Source organism: Crocodylus porosus, unplaced genomic scaffold (assembly GCF_001723895.1).
Source record: "Crocodylus porosus isolate Cpor-Errol unplaced genomic scaffold, CroPor_comp1, whole genome shotgun sequence".
Lineage (NCBI taxonomy): Eukaryota > Metazoa > Chordata > Crocodylia > Crocodylidae > Crocodylus > Crocodylus porosus.
The window spans coordinates 2,491,287-2,498,830 of record NW_017728926.1 but is presented as its reverse complement, the minus strand read 5'-3'; positions in this window follow the sequence as shown (position 1 = coordinate 2,498,830).

Here is a 7,544-nt window from a genome sequence, read left to right as displayed (position 1 = left end):
GTCCTTTCCTCCTCCTCTCAGCAGGCATATTGGTGCTGAATGGAAGCAAGAGAGCAAGAGAGGAAGTAAGATCAAAAAAGGCTTATCACATGCTCCCTTGTGACCACTCATGTTTGCTGGCTGCCTTTCTGAGATCTCTCTCTGCTGGGCTCCAGCTACTCCAGGGCAATGCCAGGGAACATTTAACAGGAGCTGTAGTGCGCACCAACATAGTGCAGTCATTTTAAAGCAATTTACCTATTAAATTTCTTGAATTCAGCAATGTAATACAGTATCAGGCTCTGAAAATTTGGATCCAAAATTTTACTTATTTTACAACTAAATTAGAAAGCTAGTAACTAAAGGAACTCACCACTTTCAGGTCAGCCACTAACTCCAACTTTGTTATGATTTCTTGATTTAGTATAACAATTACTATGCCATAATAATTAAAGTAGCTCTCTAGTAGGGCTGTGCAAAGCTTTGGTCCCTGATTCGATTCAGCGGAGATTCGGCCTGATTCAGTGGCCAAATCTCCAAATCGAAATCAAATCAGAGGACCCTTTAACCTCTCCAGATTGAATTGGAACCCTCTGCATTGGTTTGGAGAGATGCAGAAAGATTTGGACGTAGAGACAGCTTTAAATGTTTTTTCTACATACCTCTAGGTAGCAGGGGCTCATGAATGCTGTGATGCTGGGGCACATGGAGTGTCCCACAGAAGCGCAGGGGCTCCCCATCACATTTGGCAGCAGACCTGGAAGTGGACCAGAAGCACTTCGGTTCACTTCTGGGTCCACCAGGGATCACACTGGGAGGCCCCTCCACACCCCTCCCAGCTCAGTAACCGGTGCCTCCTGGGTCTGGGGGGGCACTCAGGGTGCCCCTGCGGCCAATCGCCAAGCCAGAGGGTATGAGGGGGCCCCCTGGCATGCTCCCCGGCAGACCCAGAAGGGCACCAGAAGTACTTCTGGACCACTTCAGGGTTCACTGCCGAGCACGTGGAGGGGCCCCCTGCACTCCTGTGGGACGCTGTATGTGCCCCAGCATCGCAGCAATCATGAGCCACACCTGCTACCTCAAGGTATGTAGAAAAAACGTTTAAAGCTGCGTCTATGTCCGAATCGCTGATTCTCTGAATCAGCATTGAACCTTCAGATTTGGCCGAATCAAACTGGGGACAGGGACCCAAATCAACTAATCAAATCACTGTCCCTGATTTGGGCCAAATCTGAATTGAATAGGGCCCACTTCACACACCCCTATTTTCTAGGGTAGACTCACCACAATATGAACCAATTTTATATGAGTTTGTCTACTACACTCATTGCTATGGTATCTGAATGCCTTCCAGTGAAATATTAAACAACTAACAGCTATCATATGCTTGTTTTTCCATCATCTCTCCACAGGGAGAAGTGTGCACAGAGGAGTATTTTCTTTTGGATTTTTGGTGTGTGTGTGTGTGTGTGTGTGTGTGTGTGTGTGTGTGTATACTAGACATATAAAAATCACATAGTAACATATATATAGATGTATAAATATATCCCTTTTACTGGGGCAAAGACATATGCAGTAGTTTCTGCATCCCACTAAGGTATTTATTGAAAGAAAGTGTAAACTATTTGTTTAGTAAAAAAACCCAAAAAAGCTGTTCTCTAATTTCCTTTCTACAACAAGGCTTGAAACAAACAAGTGAACGTGTAACGGATGCCTCTCATCAGACCCAACCCACTTGAAAAATGGATTGTATACTATTCCTTTGTATTGTCTATGAGTCATTTTAGCTGGCAACTTTCAACTGGAAGCCATCTATTTCACACTGGATTTGCTATCTTTTCTCACAGTTTTTGAAAGAGTGTGTTTGGCATCAGATCTAGAAAGTGTTTAACAGAATATCTAGCTTGTGGGAGCTGCTCTCTCTCTATTCCTTGCTAAGGAAAATCAGACAGGAAAGTTGAAGATTCAGCCTACCGGTATTCCTGGTAAAAGCCCCCAGTGACAAGCAAAATTACCTGCTTTTGTTATTTATTGAATGTTTTGTCACCATGCAAGGAAGAGCTCCTCCAAGAATGTATGCAAATTGCCAAAGATGGATTTAATTGAACATGATACTGAGGTTCATTTCATTTAAAAAACTGTAATGTTATTATGAAATAACATGTAAACACTTCACATGGCCAGCCTTCAGTAGCACACATTCTGCTTCCCACTTCTATATGATTAATTAATTGGTAAGTGAACACAAAGCATCTATTATGCATAAAGATCAAGTCTTGGGTAGATGTGGGAAGAGGAATTTAAATCATTTAGAAGTACATTAAATGTTAGTGACTTCTCATTGTTTAGCTATAAATAACTATTAAAAATGAATCTGTGTTTATGTGTTGTTCTACCTCAAAAAAAATGCCTTATGTAATGAGAATTAAAAGAATTTTAAATACCTAATGATTAAATAGTATAAGCTGACACAGAAACAAAACCAAGACTGTTTCTATGTCTCCATTAGGGCTGTGCAAAATTTCACTGGGTGTTTCATTTCGATGCTGTTTTGACTCATTTCGAGCTGAAAACAGCAAAATCAAAACAAAACTAACGGCTTCAAAACAGCCTTGAAACAAAATGAAGGCACTCAAAATGTTTCAAAAGTTGCAAAATGTTTTGAGTTTCAAAGCTGGGCTTCCTTGCAGGGAAACAGAAAGTGAGGAGAGGGAAGGGGAAGAGGGGGAAGGATTGCTCTCATATTGACTGTGTAGCTGGCCAGTGACTGTGATACTTCCCTGAGGTCCCTTCCAATCCCAGTGCTCTGGGGGAGGGATGGAAAAACAGCTGCGCCTTAACACACATGCACAGTCACACGTCACAAGTTGTACTTGTCAGCAGCTTGAGGTGAAGTTCCCCTGAAACCCCTGCACCTATCTCCTTGAAACTCGGCAGACTTTGTGGCCTCAGCAGGGGCTACCATCCCAGCAAGTTTCATCCAAATCAGGCAAGAAATAACAAAGTTATAGGCAGTTTTTTGTGCTTCCCCATTATAGCCTATGGGCGACATGTCGAAACAGCGAAACAGTTTCAATGAAACAAAACAAAACAGTGCTTTCAAAATGAAAAGAAACCCAAAACACTGTCCTGTCAAAATGATGAACTGGAAGTCGAAACGAAATGGTGCTGTTTTGCACAGCCCTAGTCTCCATACATTTACAAAATAAATAATTACAGCCCCTTCCACTCACACCCATAGGCAAGCTTCAAACTCAGTTCAGTGCCATTCAGTGCCAAGCTTCAAACAAATCGAAGCAAACCTACTTTACTAAGCTAAATCTAAAAATTAAACAAAACAATATTGAGCCTCTGCTCTGGACACACTCCACAAAAAGACCCTTGAGTGGTCGGAACTGAAAGAGTGCAACAATAAATGGTCCGTTCAGTACTGAATGACTGAGGATTCCTCTTCCCCAAATAAACGCTTTCCCAGGAAAGGAGCATATGTGTTAGCATCAGCCATTGAGGATTGTGACCATGTTCATGTTGAGCAAGTAATAGGAAAAAGAGTGAGCCAGTAGATAATGTGTGCCAGTTTTCACAGGCTCACTAATGTCTTTAGACTTCTATCAGGGTGTCTATGAAACTGCAAGGGATATTTTTCATTCTAATCTACAAGCGTGACTCCAAGTCCCATCATCTCATTTCTAAAAAGTGGGCTTCCAGAAACAAACTTGAGTCTGTAGGGGAGCCTGGAGGCTTCTGTTATTTTACAAAGAAAAACTGCAGCTAGGCAAAGCCCTGCTGCCCAGACAGGGAAGAGGCCCATCCAGGTAAAGGGTTGCTCCCACTGTTTGTCAGGAGATCTCTGCCTAGGGCAAGCTGGCTGCAGGGGAATAGGCAGTGGGAGACCAGTGGCTACTACTGCTTACCATAGGCCTGGCAGCCCACAATAAGCCCAACTGGAGCAGCAGGAGACTGCTAGGGCTGCAGTTCTAAGTCGGCATTGCAAGCAGTCAATAGGTCCTGAGGAGGAACCCCTGAGGGTGGTTAGGGAGCCACCTGACCCGAAGAGAGCTGGGCTTGAATCATATGAGCCCAGGGCCTGAGCTGGCCGGGCAGTCTAGGCCTGCAAGCCACTGGATGAAGAGCTCTATGCCAGGAAGACTGCAGAGGGATGCCAGACTGATGTAAGAGCAGCTCTAAGGACTGCCACCCAAGTACTGGTGTCTTGCAGAAGAGCACAGTAAGGGGAAGCCTTGCTGCAGGCAGTGAGCTGGAACTCTAGTGAGACAGGTATCATTTGCTCCACCTAGAGCAGGTTAATTTTATATTACAGACAGTGCTCATTCCCTTTGTTACAGTTTATAATGAGTGGTTCGGGTTTGGGACTTTCAGGGGATGGAGGAAGTCCCAATAGGTACTGAGGACACACGGGTGTCCTGAGCCCACTGTGGGTCCAAGACAGAGCGAGCTTTGGCCTGAAAGCAGGCAGCAGTCAAGAGAGACCCAATGGAGGCTCAGTGCCCAGAGCAAGGCAGAGGCAGGGCCAGGGGCCCATGCAGAGAGAGCCAAAGGAGGCTCAGTGCTTAGAGCAGGACGGAGAATGCCCAGAGCAGGGCAGACACAGAGATGAAACCCAGAAGCTTGGTCTGGCACAGTGGAATAAAGCTAGAGGGTCCAGGAAAAGTAAAGAGGCAAAGGCCAAGAAGGCTGAGGCCCCAACAAGGGAACAATTGCACAGTAATATCTGCAAGGCATAGGCATAGCATAATGGGTGGTTGAAGCCATATAATTAGCCCTTCAGGCTGAGCTCAGGAGCCTGAGATCAGGCTTGGGAAGCCCTGGGACAGCCTTCCTCTTTCTAAAAGATAACAACATCAAGGTGTAACAGGCAAGTAAAGGAGAGATTTGCCAACCTAGCTTTCTTTGGGCAGAGCTGAGGGGATTCCAGGGGCATCATGGCTACCCCTGGAGCAGAACCGCCTACAGGGGATGAACAGGTTCCTAGCAGTAAGGCATGGGAATTAATTTGGACTTAACCGCATGATTAATATTTTGAAGATTATGACCAGTAACATGGCACCTTCCCTTCCGCCCTACCCCTCCATCCCCCAGAAAGAATAGGGTCCTTGTATCTCTATTGCTGAAAGGCTATTTCAGTCCATAGCACTGTCTTATCTGAGAACCAAAACATTTTGGACCAGTTCTTATTCAAGAGGCCCTCGATATTTTCCTCTTTCAGTTTATTAAGAGCTATGATAAGAGGTTATTCTTTGTATGAGTTGGAAACTCTCAGTCTCAACTAGACTTGGTAGTATCTGCAAAGAATAGTGAAGGTTATTTTGATGCGTCATAACTCATTTTTCATTTCTGATGAGTAAAAATAATCTTGTCAATCACCTCTGTTCAGCAAACGCATGGCCCTCTCTGTGAGGGCACGCTTTCACTGATGCACAGCTATTTCTTTCTGCTCTCTTCTCTGAACACACACTTCATTAATATGCAGCAGGCCATGCTGCCAAGAAAAAAAACACCATCTTTCTCAAAGGATGTGCATTAGTGCAATATTTTCTATCCACAGTCTTTTAGACTGATGAATTTTGTTACGCAGCTGGGCATTATTATTAAGCTAGCACCTATGGTCCTGTAGCAGTGAATATTTTATAAGAAACATGGCAGAGTCGAGTCTCCACAGACTTTTACTATCACAAGGAAATGTCTAGTACATGCAAACAAGGATAGCAGGATAGCAGCTGCTGTGCCCTACATGCTGATTTCAAGTGGGGGGGAATCAATCTAATAGACCACATGCTTTAAAATTACACCATCCAGCACATGTGGCTTGGACACCTGAAAGTATGTTTTCCAGAAAGCCTGTGCACTCTATGGCTAGGGACAGAAGATACACATAAACCAGTTTAAGTGATCAGAAACTGGTTTAAACTTGTAACAGAACAGAAGCTTAGTGCACATAAACCAGTTTCAAAATGGCTGAACCTGGCTTAAGATAAACATGGTTGAATGTAGCATCAGACTTAAATGATTTGGGTTAAACCAGCTTATGAAAATTCTGTCCCAGACCCCATCCTGGTTCAAGTTAAATCACAGCCCTCCAGCATCCCAGCATGCTTTGCAGCCCTGGGCAGCCCTGGCCTGTGCTGTGTTGTCTGCTCCAGACAGCAGGGCTAGCCCCACCCCTCTGCTCCCTAGTTGGAGCAGCGAGGGCTGGCTGGCTGACAAGGCGGGGAGGGAGGGAGGGGAGGAGCAAGCCTGGCTGGAGATGCAGCCCAGTCTGCGGGAGGGGGCGGGGGAACTGTCTCCTCTGACAAACCTGAGTCTGAGGCTAAGGAGGGGGGTTAAACACCCCTTCCCCCACTCAAACTTACCACTGGCTGCAACTGTGGACTACAAATCCCAGAGGCACCTGGAAGCAAGAAGAGGAAGTGAGGAGGAACCCTGCAGATTCTTGCTGCTGTAATTCTGGACTGCAAATCCCAGGGACCTTGGGGGCAGCAGAAATAGGAAGTGAACACACGGACAGAGCCATGCTCTAGTGCCTCCCCCCCACCCCCAGCTTCTCACCTGAGTCTCTGCAGGCATGTGGCTGAATTTTCTGAATCAAAGGTGAAAGTCTGTTCACTTCCTTTTCAATTTAATCTGTGCAGTTTAAACTAACCTGCAAAGACTGAATCGATTCAGCCTCAGGCTTTTTGACTGTCTGTACTTAGCCTAGAGGCCAACCACTGCTCTTTGTGGTCTCCTTTCTCTATTAATTTCTGTGGAATTGTAGATTAACTCCTGTAGACACCAATGACATTTTGATCAGTCCCTGCTATTGCTATCCCCGTTCTCTTCTAGAAAAGTGTTGTGTGAAGGCAAAAGGCAGGTTTGGACAATACTCAGTATAGGAGCCCTTATTCCAAACTCTCCCTTTTCAGGACTCTGTGCCCACCACAGTATGCTCAGTTCTGTCTCCCAGATTTTAACCTGGCAAAAAGATGAAATCCTCTCTCTGCCTGGTGGATGTGTCTGAGGCTTTGACTGCAATAGAAAGGCAGCATGGAAGGGAAAACATTAGGGCTGTGTGAAGCTTCAGGTGCTGATTCGATTCGGAGATTTGACCCAATTCGGTGGCTGAATCTCCAAATCTGAATTGAATCAGGAGACCAATTAAAAGGTGCAAATTGATTCAGAGAGCTTCGGCAATTCAGGCAGTCCCTGCTCGCTGCAGCAGGGAGCTGGACCTGGACTCCATGCTTGTAAATAGACTGGAGGGGGGGACCATGCCTGCTCCCCCGGCCCCCCTGAGTGCCCCCAACCCTGCCCACTGTCGCAGCCCCCCACCCTCCATGACTGCCCTGCCTAGCCCCAGCTCCTGGCTCTTTAAAAGAAAGCCCGATTCACCAGCTGATGCCAGCTGGGGGCAATCCCTGCTGCCCCCCACTGCCCCAGTGCCATATGGTGGGGCTCTGCCATGAGCCTCCCAACCTCCACCCACTCTCCCAGCCCCACCCCCATAGCTGCCCTGCCCACCCCAGGTCCTGGCCCTTTAAAAAAATAAAAGCCCCAACTCACTGACT